The sequence below is a fragment of the Schistocerca cancellata genome, chromosome 2 (assembly GCF_023864275.1).
Source record: "Schistocerca cancellata isolate TAMUIC-IGC-003103 chromosome 2, iqSchCanc2.1, whole genome shotgun sequence".
Classification (NCBI taxonomy): domain Eukaryota; kingdom Metazoa; phylum Arthropoda; class Insecta; order Orthoptera; family Acrididae; genus Schistocerca; species Schistocerca cancellata.
In genome coordinates, this window is record NC_064627.1 from 22,580,769 (window position 1) to 22,603,339 (window position 22,571).

At 41.1% G+C, this 22,571-nt stretch overlaps 1 protein-coding gene across 1 annotated transcript in view; it reads left to right on the plus strand.

Moving 5' to 3' along the window:
* The window catches only part of LOC126150321 (odorant receptor Or2-like), a 114,573-nt gene that overhangs the window by 16,949 nt on the left and 75,053 nt on the right, over positions 1-22,571 (plus strand). The window lies entirely within an intron of this gene.

A 22,571-nucleotide genomic window follows, 5' to 3' on the forward strand; every position in this document is an offset into this window, starting at 1 on the left:
ATGACGATTGCAAATGTGAAAATCTGGTAGATTTATAACCGGTCTGGTCGTCAGAATGCTGAATGCATTGAAACTTGCATTCATTCTTTTGTACAGGTGCCGCATGTCAGTGGGATGGAGTTCAATGCCTGTTGCAATTGGTCGGTCAATATAGGAACACAGGGCCGGTTAATGCTGTTTGTGGATGACGCTAGAGTTATCGTCCGATGATGTCCCATATGTGCTCGACTGGAGGCAAGGAGACATGTTCTCACTGGTGATGGTGCATGTCGAGTTACAACACAAAAGCGATATTTAGGCTAGCGTTATCCTATTGGAAAACACCTTCTGGATCCTGTTCATGAATGGCAGCACTGCAAGACAAATCACAAAACTGACGTAGAAATTTGCAGCCTGGGTGCAGGGATAAGCACCAGAGTGCTCCGGCAGCCACACGAAATCGAACCTCAGACCATAACTCCAGGTGTACGTCCAGTGTGTCTAGCTTGAGGGTAGATTGGTTGCAGGTCCTCGACTGCCCTCCTCCTAACCAGTGCACGGGCATCACTGCCGCCGAGGCAGAACCACCTTTTATCAGTAAACACAACAGACTCCACACTGCCTTCCAATCAGCTCTCGATTGACACCCTGAAGTCGGAAATGGCGGTAGTTTGGGGTCAGTGGAATGAACTCTACAGGGCGTGTGACTCGGAGCTGTGCTTGAAGTAACCGATTTGTAACAGTTCATTGTGTCAGTGTGGTGTCAACTGCTGCCTCTAATTGCTGCAGTACGGTGCCCCAGAGCTATACCCCGAACGTGATGGTCTTCCCTCTCGGCAGTGTCACGTGGCCGTCCGGAGTCCTGTTATCTTGCGACCATACATCCTTGTGACCACCGCTGCCAGCAGTCTTATTCAGTGCGTAAATTTCTGCAAAGTTTTTTTTTCTTTTCTTTTTTCCTTGCTGTATTGCAGAAGCAATATCGAGTTCCTCGCAGCCCTATTACGCAACCTCGTTCAAAGTAAGTGAAGTGTTGATGATGGTGTCTTTGTCCCCTTCAAGGATTTCTTGACTAGCGCCAACTCATCACGTCCAATCTCAAAGGTAACTAACGCTCACGACCGTTAAAGTGTATATTTAAAGCAAACCTGATTTGTTCCTCACAGTGGCGCTACTAGTGCCATTCTTATGCGAGTGGCGCAAAATTTGAATAGATATTATCTTTCACATATAGAAAAATGCCTACCAAATTTGTGTCACACAGTTCCTCCTTGGTGATACGATATTTTTCCGTCAGTGTAACCTGTCCACGCTGAACTGACTCATGTTGCATTCGTCGCATTAGTGGATTTGGGGCTCTTGTGTCTTCTTAATAGTTACTTAGTTGCTTGTCTTGTGTTCGTGACGCACTGAAAAATACTGCACTACTACTTGGATATTTTTTCCACTTGCGTGTTTTCGTAGAAGCGGCCAGAAATCTCAAATCGAAAAATGCCTTACGTTTTACAATACCTGAACAAAGAAAAAGCCTATACCGAGCATAAATAAGAAGATAAGATGCAGAAACAGTTTTCATGAAATAACCTTTCCTTATAGTGAAATGTCACCTATACCGAAGGTGTAAATTGCAGTTATTTAGATGTTAGTTGGTACTTAGGAAAACAACAAGGATAGTGTAAGAAGGCTCATTTAATGTCTCTTAAATACTGACTGATGCGTTTGTACATATACGCTTTCTCTAGCAAATATGAGAGGTGGCAAAAGCCCCCTGTCATATTTCTATCTTACTCTGAGTAATTCGATTTTCCTCTCTAATTACATGCGGTGAAAAGTTGCTATTCCTACACACGCGGACTTCCCACGCAGCGTCTCTCGTCACCCGGGTGGTCCGGTGACAGGCGGGCACTGCTGATCTTGAAAGTGTTAAGCCAACGGGTGTGAGGGAGTCGATTGAATGCTTTCCAGACGCCGACATTGTCATAATAGCGGCGGAGACACGCCCACAGGGGCCTGAAGGAGCGGCTGGGCTAGAGATTCCGTTACTTCGCAGAAACTAAGCGAAAACACTTTCTGGCGGGCTACCAGCGAGGCGTGGGAATGACTTGTGTCCCCAGGCAGTCTTGGCGGGCAAATTCCCGCGTTTTATGCCAAATCGTAATTGTGATTGGCTTGCTCAGGACATAGCTCCGTGACGTAACATAATCGGCGCAGAAATTGGCCCCAAGAATCTCCATTAGTGGAATGGTAGTGCTTCGCTAATAGAGTGGAATTTTCCGCCGGTTTTCGAGTTGCTGATTGGAAAGTTTGACCACGGCCACTGTCGTGGGGGCGGGAATGTTCTGTGATCGGTTTGTACAGGTGCTCTTGTGGTAGTCGGCTCTCACCTTTCGGTCAGAGTAGGTTACAAGACTGAGCTCTCGCTGCTCTGGACAGCCTGCCTTCCGTTGGCTGTCTAATATCCTTTTATTTGATTGTAACTGTTTCAAAGTTGCTGAAGTTTCGACTTCAACGTAACAAAATGGTTCAAATGGCTCTGAGCACTATGGGACTTAACATCTGTGGTCATCAGTCCCCTAGAACTTAGAACTACTTAAACCTACGTAACCTAAGGACATCACACACCTCCATGCCCAAGGCAGGATTCGAACCGGCGACTGGAGCGGTCACACGGTTCCAGACTGAAGCGCCTAGACCGCACGGCCACACCGGCCAGCCTCAACGTAACATTCCGAGTACAGTTGGCAATTGAGCGTTCTGCGTACAAGCGGCCTATGTTGTCTGTCTTGGGCAGTTTTGGCTAAAGTTGACTGTATCGGAGTTACTGTGTGACTTCGCTTGTTAAAATCAATCACTGTACCATCAGTGATTGTGTGGCGAGCGTTCTTCGTCTCCCTCAGAGGCGCATCTTTATTGATAGGGAGTCTTTACTCTGGAACAACTAGACCAGGACAATTTGTTTCGGGCTATACTCGCGACATTATCATCACCACGACGGGACGTCGAAGCAACCAGCCGGTACGCCAGATCGTGCCCTTGCAGTTAAGGAGACAGCTTGGTAATGTATGTCCGCAGCACCGGCGTTACTGAAACTTTCCTTTATTTAATTGATGTCTATCAAATTAAATTATTGCAGGTGCCAAACTCTTTCCTACCCCACTTGCAGGGTCGATTACGGTCAGTTCGCGTTTCTTTTTAATCCATGTGCAACAGCAAGAGTCGGAGTTAGAATAGGGGGGGCTTAGAGCATCATTTATATATGAAGATTCTTGAAGAATTTAGTGTTAAATACACTACTAGCCCCGGCACCTCGCAAATATACAACGGCGTTTCAAAAGGTTTGGATGAAACTTTTCCTAATGTGTAATTTGACACGAAGATACTTTCCCAAAGATATGTTGCTGAAATTTTTCTCTAAATGTTTTAAACTTTTGTCATTTTCAGTTTCTTGAGTGTGAGCATACCATTAACTTCCACTTTCGATTCAGGTGCTTTATGGAAATTCTTTTCATTTTACCGCAAATTAAAGTCTCTATCCGATGTGGTTGTGGATGGAAGTTTACACGTATGATCAAACGCATTCTCCTTACATATGTTTCAAATAAAAAAAGAAATGATGCCAAATTAATTAAATGGTCCCGTTCTCATAATCTGTGGAAAATAAAGTAATTTACACGACCTCAAAAAAGGATACTGTAGAAATTCCGATACGTAAATCGTAACAGTCGCTTCTGCTTCAGTACGGACTACCTGTGGTGTCGACAAATTCAATAGCTAGATCTTTGCGAAATATCTACAGAACAAACACAACTAGAAAACGTGCGCCCTATGCAAAGGCAAACGAATAGAAACCTTTCATTCAATATCTTGTGGATCAGCCTGGTGCTAAAACGGGAGCAGGACTTCAGATATTAAATTCTGCTTTTGATACAACGTTAACGCTAAGGGTTCCGCTCCCAAACTCAGAAATGAGTCATCAATGATACTGAAAACACTACGCGAAGAAGAAGCCATTCACAGATGAACTCCCTGCTGCATTTCCTTGCATACACTATAAAATCATTTCAGCTTCTCAATGCAAAGAGCGCACCTATTATTAGAGGGTCAAAATGGTGGAACAAAAGAAACAGATGGAATGAGATTTTCACTCTGCAGTGGAGTGTGCGCTGATATGAAACTTCCTGGCAGATTAAAACTGTGTGCCGGACCGAGACTCTAACTCGGGATATTAGCCTGCACAGGCAAGTACTCTACCAACTGAGCTACCCAAGCACGACTCACGATCGGTACTCACAGCATTAATTCCGCCAGTACCTCGTCTCCTACTTTCCAAACTTCACAGAAGGCAAAGGTCCCGAGTTCGAGTCTTGGTCCGGCACACAGTTTTAATCTGCCAGGAAGTTTCAAAGAAATAGATACTTTAACTTGTGACAGTTTCTCATACTACTCCATATATACTTTCTTAATATATAAATATATGTGTAAAGTATATAATAGAGTGTTGTTAGCATACAGAAAAGTTCTATTTATGGCTTATTAGTTTATGGTTAGAGTACCATTACAGAATCATAATTTGCAATAACATTAAAATTGGAAATCAGAGAGAGGGGAGAAGAGGGAATGGACAAGAATGTGGGAGGAAATGGACAAGGATGTGGGAGGAAATGGACACAGAAGGAAGGAGCAGATGAATGGAGAGACGAAGCAGGGGAAGATGAAAAGAGCGGGGCAAGGAGGAGCAAGAGGATGGATAGAGAAAAGGGGAGGAGGTGATGGACTGAGAGAGGAGGTGAGAGAGATGGCAGGAAGAGAGTGAGAAGGGAGAAGAGAAGATGGACAGACAGAGGTGGAAGGAGGAGGAGGAGACAGGAAAAAAGGGGGAGGGGGAGGTACAGACGGGTTGGGGGGTGGGGGAGAAGGAGATTAGGACGTACATCCAGTTCCCATATTTATTAGAAAGGTGTGCTTTCTCTTTTCCTTCTTTTCCATTAAGAACGACAGCAAAGAGTGGCCGCATACAGCTAGTAATGAACGCAGTATAAATGGATATGTAGTCAATGTTATGAATGTGCGAGTGCTGAGCAAAGAAATTCTTTGAACACAACTTCAGTCGTACTCTTTGGTTTATTTACATTTTGTAAAGCGTGTGGGAGTGATTATCTGTGGCGAAGTTTTGAACCTTTTATAAATTAACGTTACTGGAAAACATACGTTATTTATTTCAGAATAATGTATCCACCAGAAATAAACCAACGGATATTGATAACTGTAAGTAATACACTTAAGTTGATCTCATACTGTCAATAACTCTCGCCACATTGATTGCTTGTAAGTTTCGTTTTTACACATTGCCACAGCTACGGGGCACACACAGTACTCCAGACATGTCATAAATATATGTCATATGATGAACGCTAGGCAATTTGAAACCGCTCACGGGAAATAAAAATTGAGGAATTAGAAAAGGCGACGCTTGCAGTAATTTCTAGAAACATTTACATGACAGTCGTAGTGTTCCACATCCGCAATGGATAAAACATTTTTTTAGACAAGTCTTCCAAGCGTCTGTGTGTTTGTGGATCTTGTAGGATGTTCTGTGCCTCGGACATTGCACATTGTATACGCAGTTTAATTTTCAGTTTGTTAGAAATTAAACCGAAGATTGCTTGTCACACAGGTTATGTCTGTTTATTAATCACTGAATATTATTTTCTTTTTTAATTTGCTACATCAAGTGTCTCTGGCAGCATTAATATAACACTTTATGATTAATAAATTCGCTGATGTAACTTGATTGTTAAGTTCGAAGACTGATTTATGTTTTTATCCATCCATGCTTGTACAAGTCACTTTATTTCCGAGTTACTCCTACACCCTACATCCATTTTAACCTGCTTACTGTGTATGAGCCTTGGTCACCCCCTGTATATTTTTCCTCCACGTTTCCCTCCATAATCAAATTAACTATTACTTGATGTCACAGTATATGTTTTATCAACCTCTCCTTTATTTTCCAGATTGTGTATGAATTTCTCTTTTCTGCAGTTTAATTCAGTACCTCCTCATTAGTACTCCAAACAATGCATCCAATCTTCAGCGCTCTTTTTTGCACAGCATTTCAAAATCAACTCTCTTCTCGTCTGAACTGCTCATCGCCCACGTTATACTTCAGGGGCTACACTCCTGATTAAATTGGAGTTGCCAGTTTGAATTTTACATCCACTTTACGTCGCGCGTCATCAGCTATTTTGTTCAGAACACTTTCTACTTCTGTCACAATCACTCTTCGTATGATTTTGAAGCTATGGTAGTATCCTTGTTTCGATATTAAATTGCAGGGATACCTGTCCGTATGCTGCGCAAACAACTATTATATATAAATGCCCAGACATGTTCTAGCACCATCGTGCCATAATCAGTATTTTTAGTCAGTTCTGTAAAATACAAACATGTTTTAAGCAGTAATTATTCTGAAGAAATAAGGCCTAAAATGTTTTATGTCCGTTGTGGTTACTACCGCATTTTTCTACATTGTTGAGTTTTGTAGGACACTCTTTACGTTACTTTAAACTGGTAGCTTGACGTCTGTAACTAAATGATGTTACTATGAGTTTGGATGAGGAATTACCAGATCGCCTTATCGATAAACGTAGTTTGGATACGCGAAAATGTTTCACGACTGCATTAAACGATTACTTTTATTATTTTTGGAGTAGCCGTCCTCGTCTGCACGCTCCTCTGCTGTGGAAAGACATACAAAAACGCTATGCATGTTTTTGAGGAACTTCACTCCAAGGTTATACTATCTCATTTCACAAAACACAATATCTTTTTTACTGTTGTCTGTCTAGCCCCGGTGTATGTCTTTGGAATACTTTTTATCTGTTTGGGTCGTATTTTCTGTCTGGCTCGTCTCACATGTTAGTGTGCCATTGTATGCTATAGTGTAGTCGTTTTTAATCTCTTTTCATTCTGTTACCGCCTTCTGTATGTGCTACTTTCCTTGTATTATCAGGTTAGGATATAGGCTGTCGCTGGTTTTTAGTATTTATAAAACTCTAACCGATTTGCAATGTCATTTGTAAATCTCAGTTTTTGTTTATTTATTTTTTTCTCCCTGAACTTTAATCCCATTTCCAGCTCTCTCCTAGGTTTCTGTGACAGCTCTCTCATTGTACAGACTGAATAACATCAGGGATAGGCTACAACCCGGTGTCACTCCAGTCTCAACTACTGCTTCATTTTCGTAGCATTGTTAAGCAATTTCTACTTTATTTTCTTTGAAAGTTTAAATCGCGTGCTTTTGCCTCTCAGTGATACCATTTACAGCTAATAAATTGATCGATGTAACTCATCGTTCCATAAATGATTTCCTGTTCATTACAGTTAATAAAAATAAATAAGTGTCGACCTCGGTTTGAAAGGACTTCAAACGTTGAACTTAATATCAGGTTTTTTCAGCATCCAGAGTGCAAACTCAGACTTTAGCCAATTCAACCTTTGAATGAATATGCACGCACCTGTGAGTAGTGTAGCAGTGCAGGTTCCACCCAAGATTTCCAGGTCACTGACATGTGGTGCAGGTTCTACCGAAGATTTAAAAGGTCATTGATATGTGGCGGGGGATATACCCAAGATTTGATGGTCACTGATTTTTAGTGCAGGCATGGGCCCAGATTGGAGGTCAATAGGGCTTGTTTTCGTCAAGGTTACCCTCTCCCCGTTGAGGAATCACGCATCTCGGGGAAATGCGTAATGTAACCTGTGACATTTCGACGTCGCCATAGTCATTTCTTGGGCAATTGCGAATGAAGATCACCAATTCGCTCTGCCAGCTCGGGAACCAAAACCGAGGTCACTGCCATTCCCTCCCATCCTCATTTGTCCTCCAGAGCAATTCGGTGTTCGCACTCTGTATGCAGCAGTGATGGGATTACCGTTTTTTCCTTTGTAAATAATAAGAGGCGTTTGACAAAATTCTCGTTTAGTAACAACAATTGTTTTGCAACCCATTTTTTCAAGGTTACTATGCTAATACGATTTTTGTACTGTAATAGGAGGCTTATATAGGGTAAGTCAGGGTGACATGGTGAATCTGGTGAAATGATGAATTGCTTTAATTCTTTACCGGTTAAACAGATGTGTCTCTATGTCTGCATGCCAAGAGTCTCTAATCATCTGTGCAGTGTGCATGTGTTGAAAACCATCTCCGTTTTAAAAACCGTAAGTACTTTGTACAAAACTGTTTTCGATACTAAATAATTTTTATATGCTGCATGCATTTGTAGATGTTACTTCAGGTAGCGTAGTCCGCCGGGTATTTTTTGATATGTTCTGCCTTCTTATATTGCTTATGTACTACATAGCCTAGAAATCGATGCGTCTAGTGTTTTGAACTTCTTGCCGTGCTGTTCACCGTTTCAACCACAGCAAATGGGAGAAATGGTGAGCTCGGGCAGGGGTGATACGGCGAAGGACTTTTCTTATGTGTAAAGCTTTTATTTAGGTACATCCCAACCAGAGTTTTTGACAAGTCAAGAAATGTTAGCGTTTCCTATCCCATGAGAGAGTTATATTCTGTTTTATCCGACGTCTAAATACAATCGTTAATTTAAAAATTGGTTTTTAAATTTTTTTTTTTTTTTGCGAGTACAGTTTGGTTTGTCAGTGATTGAAAAAGTAAAGGTTCTAACTACCGCCATTGTTCCAGGCAAAGATGCCTACATTTTACAAAAGACAAAAAGGACCCAGCCGTGCTGATTGGACAGAGGAGCAACTTAACGATGCCGTAAAAGCGGTTCAAAATGGAATGAGCCTGAATAAAGCCTCAAAGGAGTTTCACGTTCCACGGTCAACGCTGAAGAGACGATTAGGAAACGAGTGCTTTACGGAAAAACCTTTGGGTGGGCCGCCTGTACGAACACAACAATGTGAGAAAAGTTGGTAAAACATATCATAAAATTCCAAAACTTCGGATTTGGACCGACAAGGACAGAAGTACGTACAATGGCATATAAACTAGCTGAGAAATATAACCAACATCACAAATTTAACCGAGAAAAGGAAATTGCTGTAATGGGCTGGCCAAATTTATTCTTAAAAAGAAATCCGGAGCTCTCAATCCGCAAATCGGAAGGAGTTTCACAAGCACGGTCAAGGGGTTTAAGTACGAAAAACGTTTCAGATTATTTTTCATTGCTGCAGAACATCTTGGTAGAGCATAACCTCCTTGATAATCCGGGAAATATACTCAACGTAGCTGAATAATAGACCAGGTTACGTGTTAGCAGCAAAGGGGTCTAAGTACGTTCCAGTGATAACATCCGGTGAAAATATGAAACCATATCTGTAATCACTTGCTTACCCCCAGCTTGTGTTTTGAAGAGGAAAAATGAAAAGACCGAGTACAAGGACGGTATACCGCCGGGTTCCACGATTTTCATGTCACAAAAGTCGGCGTACGTAACAACTGATATTCTTCTTCTGTGGCTAAGGAGCCATTCTGCACCTAGCAAGCCTGAGGGAACAGTCGTGCTTATTTTGAATGGACATATCTCTCATTGCAGCAGTGTGGATACATTAGAGTTTGCAGAAGAAAAAACATAATTTTGCTCTGTCTACCCAGCCACACCACACACTATCTGCAGCCGCTAGACAGAGCATTTTTTAAAGCTCTGAAATCCTTTTATTACAATGCTTGCAATCCGTACATTAAAATGAATCCAAATAGAAACATTTCCAGACTAATGTTCGGAGGACTGCTTACAAAGGCATAGGTACAAGCAGTTCCGACAGAGAATGCAATATCGGGGTTCAGAAGCACAGGAATCATCCCGTTTAATCCTGATGTCATCCCCGAATACGCGTTTTGAACATCAGCTTCAGATCAACATCAGGAAAACAACGAACGACATGAAAACAGACCTCCTTCACCTCGACCAAGTTGTTCGCACTGGCAGGAGATACCTAACCCCTCGGAAGAAGCAACTGCAGACGTAGATAACGAACAGGGACTTGAACACATGCAAGCTTCACCACAACTGGGCTGTCCGCAATTGGCGGAAAATCCGCAGGAAAACATGCAGTCTTCATCAGAAGCAACAGATATGACCTCGACAGTGGCCACAGAAGAATCTCAAATAACCCATGGCAAACTCTTGGACCATATTTCGCCGATACTTATCCTATATAAAGTTGCATCTGCAAGGAAGAAGTCCAGAAATTAAGCTGAGGTTTCGACTTCTCCAGAAAACATCGACAACCTGCGAAACAGAAAACGACAAAATGAGTCAGTGAAGAGTAGAGCAAATGATAAAAAGAGGACCAAAGGAAAAACCGTAACCAAAGAGACAGCCAAAGGAATTATCAAAAAGAAGCAGCCTAAGAAACGAAAAGCGTCTACCACTGACACCGAATCCGACTTGTCGCTGGATTCCAATTGCAAGACGATGATGACGACGCGGATGATGAAGAGTGTTGTTGTGTAGGGTGCGGTGAACTGTACAGTTGCACTAAAAAGGACGTGGATTGGATCAAACGTATTAGCTGCCAACGTTGGCTGCATGAAGAGTGTTCAAAATATGAATCCATGTGTGACGTATGTGGAAAAAAGCAGAGGAAGTAAGTTCACCATTTCACCCAAAGGGCATTCGCCATTTCATCCATTTACATGGATGAAATGGTGAAATTGATAAAAATAAGTTTTTTTAGCTTTTTTAGTGCCTTAAAGAGGATGTGGTACTGTTAATGTGTTAGTTGTGTATTTTGTGAAACGCGAGTGTTTTTATTTTGTTTAAATAAACAATTTCTTCTACGAGGCCCAAATATTTTTGTTACTATTGGTAAAGAAGAATCTATATACTACTACGTTTCCCATTGGTTATTTACATACGTTTTTTCACACTTCCCCTGTTAATACATACCGATAAATCGAATATTGGACTAGACTGATTTGGCGATGCTCTGTTGAATGGGGATTTCAAATTCCGATTTAAAAATCATTTTGTTTGTATTGGGAAATAAACTGACACTTTCTTTTGACACTGACTGTCGAATGAAAGACACGACGTGCAGGAAGTTTTTGGGTTGACTATACCTAGACAATGCAAAAACGAAACTGCGAACATCCGACGAGTCGCCAGAGGAAACGCGCTTGACATCTCTTAGGAGAGAGACCCTGTATATACGTCCACTCTTCGTCAACCAAGTGAAGTGTGGGAGAATGGGAGGGTGCTGATCCCGCCCTCACAGATGAACCATTTGTCATCATGGCATGACAGATCAGTTTCAGCTGCATTAAAATATGCACCACACGGCCTCACGACTACTTGACACCCAAGTGTGTAGGCCGAGGTGGAGCACCATCAACACCATGGAGCGACGATTGTTAGAGTCATTGAGGCCGCATGATGCAAAGTTGGCCAGTCATCGGTTGGCGCCTGTATCTGTACGGTATGCGTACATTTGCGATCTGAGCACCACAAATTCCGCTATCCACCACCCAGTCGACTCGTCTTTCATCAGGCGATAACCTTGTTTTCTTTTTTTTTCCTTTTAGGTGTAATACCATACGTGTTACAAGCCACATATCAACATTTCTAATGCATCATGTTTGTCCCTTATTACTTCATGTCGATGACAGCATTTCACGCAACAGATGTAGCTGTTCGGATCCATATAAAGTAATTCTGGATCAGTGAAATTTAGTCCTGCAGACTCATAGTGCAAGTGGTACATGTGGAGTTTGGAAAGGTCCCGTATATTCAAACCGACACTGACAAGTTTCATGAAGGGTACCAAAACCTTAGCCATCCTTGATGGAAGCTGGTGGCCAGCTCAACATTTGACCTGTTGATGTAATCCTTAGCCTCATAACTCCCACCTCAAGGGTAAACTAAATGAATTTCTCGACACTTTCTTAAATGTTACGTAGTTTTACAAAATGGATATGTTCATTAACTTTAAAATCCTTTTCTAAGTCGTACATCGCCAGAACCGTCGCTTTGGTATTGATATCTATACTCCTTTAACCAACGTGACTGTTTGAAGGAGATGGCGCAGGTGACTAACTAGTTTTACCCACAAACCGAGGCACTGTTGGACGCTACTGAAGTGCATGAAATGTCTTTATCTCCCTGCATTGTCCCTAGCTTGGGGACGGAACCAATACGTGACACTAAGCGCTCCATACATAGTGCCAAGCCACTGTGCATGTCATACAAATGGGTAGGATATGCCATGTCCGCTTCCATGGCATTTCCTTCGAGAGAATCTGCAGCAACATCTTTCAACTCTGTCTATCGATTCCTTCTTCGTCAGCAAGTGCAGTTCTAGTGATGTGCGCGTCCTGCTGACGCATTGTCTCAGAAAGCTTCTGAAGATGCACAAACATAAACCACAATCTGAGCTCTGCAGAATCTGCACTTCGTCTTCTTCTTCCGGCTTGCTTTTATATGTATTCAGACAGCAGACATCAACTGAATAAACAGGGATTAGCCCCTCAGATTGCTGGAGTTTAAACGGGATGTGATGCAGGTGAAGTTTTAATGCTCACAGACATTAGCTGTAAGGTGTAACCTTATATACTCACCATATTCGAGGTAATCTCTATCACAATCAGAAGCGATCATGCAAAGCAAAATTTATCGCCCTGTTGAAGAGTCTGGACATTGAAATGTCGAAATGTCGTGTGGCGTGGACATCCCAGCGGGTAGAACTGATCGCCTGATGCAAGCCTTTTGAGGTGACGCCACTTTGAAGATTTGCGCTTCAACAAGGATGAAATGATGATGAAGATGACACAAATACCCAGTCCCTGAGCGGAGAAAATTTCCAGCCCAGCCAGGAATCGAACCCTGGCCCCCAGGCATGACAAGCCTGCGCGCTGTCCACTCAGATACGGTGGCGGATATTCTGGACATGAATACAGAAATATCTTTTGGAAGAGGGAAAAAACTGAACCCCCTCCACCACCATTTATTTGATCGTAGAAATGCAAGCATATATCGAGGCAGAGCACATGACTGAAAGCTTTACCAGATCCCCTTTCCTGCATCTCGGAAAAATGGCCCAGTTTGACACTCATAGTAAAAGCTATGAACCAGTTTGCAACTGCATCACCCCACTATATCAACCCACTTTTACCCTGAATGTAGACAATAGTTTTTACTTCTTTTGGGGATTTACGATTTCACAACGTAATATCACTTTGCACTTAATGACAGGATACTAAGGGTCGTTGACGATTTTGGGCAATTCACTTTCAAATACGGGCAGTCTTGTGTAAGTAAAGTGATAGGGTCTCGGTATCCAGCATTAAAGTTGTCTAAGCTTCTGAGATCCAAGTCCCAAAAGTGCTATTAACCCCAGAGCAATGTTGGTATATGAATTACCTGGTACTCATTAACAGGACGGGCTTTTGGTCTGCCGCTGGGTCCAGGACAACCATAAAGAAATCGACAGGATGATGGTGAGATAGTCCAGAGCGAAGGGAGTAAGGCAAACGCACCAATGTTGATAGTCCGTACCAGAATGATGACGGATCAGGCTAAGACATCGACAAGCCTACACACACTGATGGTGATGATCACATCATGAGTGGGTCTGGCGTTGTTGTTGTCACCACAAGCCCACATCCAAATGATTCTAATACTGGTGCAAAGAAATAAAAACGAAACTGCTATGTATTTGTATATGTGTGTGTGTGTGTGTGTGTGTGTGTGTGTAAGGCATACACATGGAAAATAATCATTGTTGTTAGAGCCACATAGGTAATTCAGCCATTCATCATCATCATCAGTCATTGTATAAGATTCTAATATTTTATTCAGCTCGGCATCAACATCGATATCAGTGTGAGTGGTGCATTAAGACCTCACATTGTCACCATCATTGAGAATGATGGCTTCTTGTATTTTATAGAGCTCAGCATAAACATCAGTCTCAAAGTGAATGGGTGTGGCATTGATTTGTTCAGACCTCACAACATCATCATCGACAGTATCTACAACAGAAAGAAAACATGGCATAGGCAATGCTTCCAAGCATGAACTAATATTGAGAAAAACCAATTACAACCATGTACATATAAATCTGTTCCTCTACACATCTCTGTAGTCGTATTCCGGTCTCCTAGAATGAAAAAAAAGTTCATAAGCATGGGTAATTATATGTAAGACTTTTATGTGAAATGCTAATACCACTTACTTATTTGACTATCTAAAAAGCCCTTGGAGCTAACACGAGGGACCTCATTAAAGGTACTATGCATCTCTATAATCATATCCAGCATCTAAGAATTGCTTAAAAATTTGAGGGTCTGTCAGGTCCACACACACACACACGCACAGGGAGAGAGAGAGAGATAGAAAGATGTGTACCTTTTTTGGGAGGGTCATCAGTGTTCTAAGTGGTTTGGTGCGGCCCGCCACAAAATCCTCTGCTGAACCAACCTCCCCATCTCAAAGTTGCACTTTCAACCTACATCCTCAATTATTTTTGGATGTATTCGAATCTCTGTCTTCCTCTACAGTTTTTGCCCTCTAGAGCTCCTTTTAGTTCCGTGGAAGTCATTCCCTGATGCCTTAACAGACGTCCATTTCATCTTTTCAGATGTTATTTTAACGCACTTATACTCACGCGCCTCGCAGCAAGATGCCTCTTTTTTATAGCCAGCTGGATCCTGGCTCTGCGGCGGCAGGTCCTAAGCTATGTCCCCATTCCACGCTTGAGATAATGATGACAGTCTTCCATTGTGTGAATTTTAAAATTTTCCCGGCGAATTGACTGTTCAAACAAATTTCGGGCTTGCAGCCGGTCGTCGTTCAATACTTCGCACGATATTTCAACTGGGCACCTGCCAGTCATTTTCAGGTGAGCCGTCGCAGACTGGCGAAAACGTCGTCCGTTCCGCAATAAACTGGCCGGCCGTGGTGAGGTCACCAAACGAAGGGAGAGTTTTGGCCCCGATAAAGATTCAAGACGTGATCAACGCCCCCCTCCCCCCCCCATCCGGGGCCAATAGGAAACAGGCTTCCTGTCCCATTGGGCATGTGGTCGTTGTGTCTGTGGGCGGCCCACTCAGATGAAGGGCACGTTTCCATCAGTATAAAAATGTGGTCACGAAGATAATATACTTTCCACATGATCTTTGTAGCTTTGTTCACGTAATAAATGCCGGCCGCTGTGGCCGAGCGGTTCTAGGCGCTTCAGTCCGGAGACGCGCGACTGCTACGGTCGCAGGTTCGAATCCTGCCTTGGGCATGGATGTGTGTGATGGCCTTAGGTTAGTTAGGTTTAAGTTCTAGGTGACTGATGACCTCAGATGTCAAGTCCCATAGTGCTCAGAGCCATTTGAACCATTTTTCACCTATTAAATTACAGCGATTTTTCTACAAACTGTGTGGCTCAGATAGGGTCACGGAACAAGCCGTAGTTTACTGTTTCCAGGTCCAATGTGGTATAGAAGTGACATAAAACATTGTATCTCCCATCCTTGATGAACTGCATCATGTGATCAAACCTTACCTGAAGCCCATACTCGTAGGTGGTGGAGGAACTAAATAAATTCAGAGCGTTTAAAAAGGAAATATCATTTATTGGTAATCCAACTTGAAAGTGTTTGTATATTATCTCAAGCATATATAAAACCATTTCTGCCTATTTTACATGCATTTGCTTGAGTTGTCGAAGAGATGTACATATGTATGTTTTGAGATTCCTGAAGATCTCATGAATCCTGGATATCGTCTCACAGCCTTTAATGTGAACGATGATTCCGATGTGATCAAACGTTGTCTATATCTTTGGACACTAGCCCATCAGAGTCGCCCTGTTGCTCATGGTGTAATTGCAATAAGCACACCATAGTTTTTTGCCTTGAAACATGTTACTGTTAGAAAAGGTTGAGGCGAAACAACAATTTTAGAAAAGGCAGCTAATATATGTCCAACCTTCGAGGAAGCGACGAATGGAATATCCTCAAATACGAGTTGTCGACATGTATCACCGAAGTCCTGCACGTCTACGGTAATATTCACACTCTGAGGTGTCATTGTGAAAGTCAGTTAGTTACGTGTTCCACTGATCAATAGCATGGAGAAACCGTTATGATGTGGAACGTGTCAAATTCACAAGAAATACGAACAGGAAACAAACTTTTTTTTTCATTATAGTGTTATACCTAAATATTTCTATTATCTATCCCATTCCCTTTAATGGCACAAAATGCATATATTATATCTCCAGATTTATTTACTTATATTCAAGAATTCATCTATGGTATACAAGTAGTTGTCAAGAATGTATAATTTCAATTTGTTTTTGAAACTATTACTGCTGTCTGTCAGACATTTTATTTCAGCTGGTAATTTATCAAAAAGTTTTATAGCACCATATTTTACCCCTTTCTGTGCCAAAGATAGGTTAAGTAAAGGATAGTGTAGGTCTTTCTTTTTCCTGATATTGTAATCATGAATGTCGCTGTTGATTTTATAGTGGTCCATGTTGTTGAGAAAAATTTCATTACTGAGTGACTGTACTGTGAAGCAGTTGTAAGAATTCCTAACGTTTTAAACAGATGCTTACAAGATGTGCGACTATGAACCCCACACATTATTCTAACTACTTTCTTTTGAGCAGTGAATACCTTTTGACTGAGTGTTGAGTTACTCCAGAATACTATTCCGTATGACATCAGAGAGTGGAAGTAGGCAAAGTATGTTAGCTTACTAATTTCTATATCCTCAAAATTGGCAATTATTCTGATTGCAAAAGTTGCTGAACCTAGTCGCCTTAGGACAACCAAAATATGACTTTTACAATTAAGATTCTCATTTATATGTACACCCAAAAACTTAGTATGCTCTACCCTGGCTACTAACTTCTTTTGATATGTTATGTTTATTGAAGGAATTATACTTTTTGCAGCATTAAATTGGATGTACTGTGCTCATTGGCAAAAAACCAGTTACTAAATTTTCCAAAGGCCTTATTTGTATCATTTTCTATCGGACTTTCTTTTACTGGATTAATAATTATGCTTGTATCATCAGGAAACAGTATCAGTTCAGCATCTTGTTTCACATAAGAAGGGAGGTCATTCGCATATATCAAGAACAGGAGGGGACCCATGATCGAACCTTGTGGAACACCTAATGTAATTTCACCCCAGTTAGATGAAGTGGCAAACTCCTTTGAATTACTTGAAGCATATAAAGAGACTTTTTGCTCCCTGTTCTGTAGATATGACTTAAACCACTCATATGCTGTTCCATTTATACCATAAAATCGTAATTTCTCTAACATATGTCATGGTTCACACAATCAAATGCTATGGGTTAGTCACAGAATATTCCTACTGGTGCCATTTTACTATTTAAAGACTCTATTATGTGGACAGTGAAATTGTGTATTGCTGTCTCAGTGGAACAGCATTTCTGAAATCCGAACTGTGATTTACTAAGTATCCCATTACTGTTGAGATGGCTAACCACTCTTGAGTACATTACTTTCTCAAAGAAATTTTGGAAATGTTGTAAGCAAGGATACTGGCCGGTAATTATTGACATCTATGGTTTCCCCCTTTTTGTAGAGAGACCTGACAATGGCATATTTTAAGCTGTCTGGAAAAATACCCAGAGTCAGTGATGCATTACATATGTGACTCAAAACATCAACTGTAATTACTCCACATTGTTTTAATAATTTGTTAGAGATGTCATCTACTCCAACAGAACATTTATTTTTCAAAGATTTAATAATTTTCCTTATTCCACAAGAGGTTGTTAGATGAAGCTTAATCTGAATAAAATTTTTCAAAACTGACTTTTCCATGTACTGTCCGGCTTTTTCTTTTGAACTATTCTCACCAATTTTTTCTCCTACACTTAAGAAGTGATGGTTAAATACATTGGCTACCTGTGTACGGTTGGTTAAGATGGTCTCATTCTCTTTAATACTAATACTACCTACCCCAATGGTTACTTTTCCTTTCTCCCTTCTAGCAACATTCCATATTGATTTGATTTCATTGCTTCAGGTGTGAAGCAGCAACTCTAAATTTACGCAAGTAGCTATATAATCCCAGTTATTGGGTCATAATTTACCACATGATCATGCAAGAGGAATATGTGTGCTACAGTGTTTGAGGGGAAATTGACTTGCGATTCAAACTTAAATGGAAATATCTATCAGTCCAAGAATCACAGTTTCTTTTTCCTTTGAGTAATCAGTCATGATGATGGGCGCTAATTATTTAAATTGCCATGGGATGAGCATGTATCCAAATTCATCATCTTCTGGTAAGAGTAGTGGAACATTGCATATATATCATACAGTAGATCTATATTGTTATCATCGCTGTCAAGCTGTAGATTATCATATGGGTAAAATACTGAACTGAAGTGCAGTCTGGCATTGGTGAGGAAGTTGTGAAATACGCTGGAATACTTTTTTCCCATTTCACCTTCTGTATGTTTACAGTGTCAGAATAATGAAGTGATGAATTTTTAGTTGAACTACTCTTTTAATTGCCCATGTCTGTCTGGGTGTTACCAGTAGAAGTGAATCATCATACAGTTCCCATGAACAGAAACTTAATGGCAGCTGACTAGCTGAATTCAGTAGATGTAGAAATTTCAGACAATCCATGTCTGTTATAGAAATTTGGGGTATTTCGCACACCGATATACCATACACAAATTTTTCCTCTCCTTGTGCCCCTTGAATGTATGTATCATGTTCCACCACACTTTGAATCAGAATTTGTCGTTATTTAGCGTTCGTGATGAAAAGTTTACTATCCTCAAAGACTCCCACAAATATTTTGAGCAGGCCACACAAACGGAAGTGATTACCTTTGTAGACCACTCACATTTGAAGATGACTAGGAAAGTTGATGTGGAAATGTATGTTTTGAGGGTCGATGTGATCCCAACATTTCTTGTGTGATAAACCTTGATGCCATTAATTTCGTATCCTACTTACTGAAACAGGAAGGCAAACAATTTTGTAGAGCTTCCATTCTTAATAAATGTTAGTTCCAAGTATAGGAGACTGGGAAACGGTTGCATGGAATTCTTGTGTTATCTTGGTGTTGAATGAGAATCCTTATCTCATCATTGTTATTAAATTTTACCTAAGCAAAAGGATCGTAGGAGAAACATTCTTGGCAAGTGATCCACTCATTATACTCAACAGGGGCTGTTATACTGAGTGATGTCACTGTTTGGATTCAATTATATTTGCAATTCTCCCGTGTTACCACATTGTCATTCATTCTACCGACTGCTGTATTCATTGGTGTTATACCTGATACCAATGGTGCTGCTGCTTCAGGTGAAGACAAACCACGATTTCCACCCATCAAAAAACGTTGATTTTCGTTGATTGATTTGCGAGAGGGAACCAAACAGCGAGGTCATCAGTCACATCGGATTAGGGAACGATGGGGAATGAAGTCGTCCGTGCCCATCCCAGTATTTACTTGTAGCGATTTAGGGAAATCACGGAAAACCTAAATCAGGATGGCCGGACCCGGGTTCCTCAACAATCGACTAGATTCCCGTCCTCATCCACAATGCTCAAATCGAGATGGTCTAATGTCAATGGGAAGTGTACTGGGTTGCTCGGTACCTGAACTACTTAATATCCTGGTGCTAATGTAGGAAATAATCTGTAGATTGTATGAATTAATTGATCATTGATATACGAATTCATTGCGGTTTTACACTAGACACGGATCACGCTGGCTGATAGTATGTCCAGAACTTGATCCAAGTTGTATATTTTATCTGTATTGTTCTCCAACATTTGACTCCATGAGAATGCCACTAATGGTGCTATTGAATTTTCCCTGTGGGAGCCTGTTGTCTATTTTATCGCCTTTATCTCTGTTTTAAACGTATTAACGATTGAATATAACTCAAACTCTTTTACAGATCGTTTCATAAATGCACTTCGATCGTCAGTACTATATGAGCTATGGGGCGTTTACACGACGTAACTGTTACATCAGCTTCTAGATGTAGTAAACTGTTCACCTTGATGCAATTAGGAATGCTGAATTATGTACACAGACCGATGAATGCAATATTATACACCAGTTTGCTTAGATCCCTTGGCAAAATTCACACTTAATACCAACGATTTTTCTTTTAATGTCAGAGTGCACATCACATCTAAACATCAACTGACGAACTGGTGTCCACGCTGCCTGTTTTTATGCAATAGTCAGAAGGGAACATTAGGCAGAGATGTCCGCAGACGTATGAGTCTGGTGGCTCCAAAAACTGTACAACACGTGATTGCTGGTGCAGCAAAGGCATTATTCTTAAGTCCCCATATGAGTCAAGTTAGTACCCATTACTTCGTTTTTTTAACATACGCAGTCCAGTGAGTTCCAAATCCTCGTGCAAAATCTAAATTAATAGTCCCACATTCTTTGGATTTCCACATCATCTTTCGCAACGGTTTCTGCTCAAATACTCCATGAAATCTTGGAATTTTGTTTTTATTGATGAATTTAAGCAGATTTGTAAGCGGTCTTTTTTGAACAGTCCATGTCCTTTCTTGCTTTGTTTGAAATACAGTCTTACCCAATGATTGCGTTATGCTTTTTAGTCTCTGCTTCTCTTCGTTTTGTTTGTTACCACTGTTCGGACTAAGGCTGCTGCACTACCTGCTGAAGAACCGATAGCTGATAGCCCTGCAAGACCTGGAATTGCAAATGGATAACTCCACCACAAGTCTTAGGCAACGGCAGAACTTTAAGTGTTTTAACATGTCGTCTTCTTACTCCTGTGAGCTTTAGCGCACTTTTGTACACTCCCACCACTGACTGGGTGCAATTATTTTAGCTTCCTACAACCTTTTCCTTCTTCTTCTTCAGTCTATGACGAACTGCATTAATAACATGTCAGAAGTGTGTCCCAGCACCCAGTTTAAGTTTAGCTTACATTGCTTTATCACCTTTGCATGCCGCAGTACTCTGTCCTACGCCCGTGTCTCTTGTTTGACGTAAATGCTTGGCCTTATCAGCTACAATTCCATCGGCAGCACTGCGTTCTGCCAAACCTTGATTTTCAGCATACTCTAAATCATGATTTTCGCAAGCCTTCTCTAGTAAATTAATCTCCTTATCAACGAGAGTTAGACGATTTTTCAACTTTCTTCTAGGTCCACAGTTGTTGCCTATAAAGGTTCTCTCTTCGCCCCACGTCTGCACGATTTGCCTACCATAAACCGTCTAAACCTCGTATTATGACGCGCTTCCTTGCTGACTTGTGAAGTTCATCGGCCATGTCTCCATAATTATTATTCGATGATGCGACTTTCTCGAAGCTCTAAAATGGCTGATATAATTTCATTCGTGTGAGAATTATTCAGTGCGGTGGATGATGCTGTAAACAATTACATCCGTTCTACAGTTTAATTTCATTCTGTTCTATCGTAGTGTACATACTCTGGAGGTATATTGTTTAGTCTTTTATGCTGAATGTCACTACTGCCCCCTGCGCCGTGTACACCCGATAAACCGGGCCACTAATGTTAATGAATATCCTTCTGTTTGGGCATTTTATTTGACCATTTGGCGTGTTGTCTCACCTGCCGTGTGCGTTAGTCAAAAGTAATATTTCAGTATATGTTTCTATGTATACTGCAGGTGTTCGAGGCTTTTAAAAACATTAGTTCACTAAACCAGGTTTTCGTTCAAACTCCTTCTCCTAACCTGTATTACATATTTTGTAAACCACATGGGATGCCTTGTCAGCATATACGGATGGTCCTGCCACACCCGTAAGTTTCATCTATTTCGCTAACACTGTAACAGTATATCTTTTTCTTCTCCTTCTCCTTCTTCTTTCTTCTTCTCCTTCTTCTACATCTTCTTCTCCTGTTATGCCTTCATCTGTGTGCATGAGAGCTGTTTAACACTTTCTGTTACTTGTCTGAACATTTTAGAGTAAAACTGATTTTTGTTACAACTGTTAAAAACTTATCAGGTGTATTTTCTGATGAATGGCCCAGTGTGGCTCAATGACTTTGCATCTTGTTGACATGCTGATGCACACTAAGCAGACATCATGATAGTACGACGCTTCAAATTCTGTGACTATGCGTTATGCTGTTTGTAACACATGAAAATTTATGTCGGAGCAGTACTCGAACCTGTTATTTCGCAACTTATCGTATGCGGTCACCACAGCCACTTTCGATATCCAAAGACATGTCAAGGATGATTCACACTTACATAGGTCATGTAGCGACAAACGTTATGGTTGGACAGGAAGACAACTATTATACAGGGTGTTACAAAAAGGTACGGCCAAACTTTCAAGAAACATTCCCCACACACAAAGAAAGAAAATATGTTATGTGGACATGTGTCCGGAAACGCTTACTTCCCATGTTAGAGCTCATTTGATTACTTCTCTTCAAATCACATTAATCATGGAATGGAAACACACAGCAACAGAACGTACCAGCGTGACTTCAAACACTTTGTTACAGGAAATGTTCAAAATGTCCTCCGTTAGCGAGGATACATGCATCCACCCTCCATCGCATGGAATCCCTGATGCGCTGATGCAGCCCTG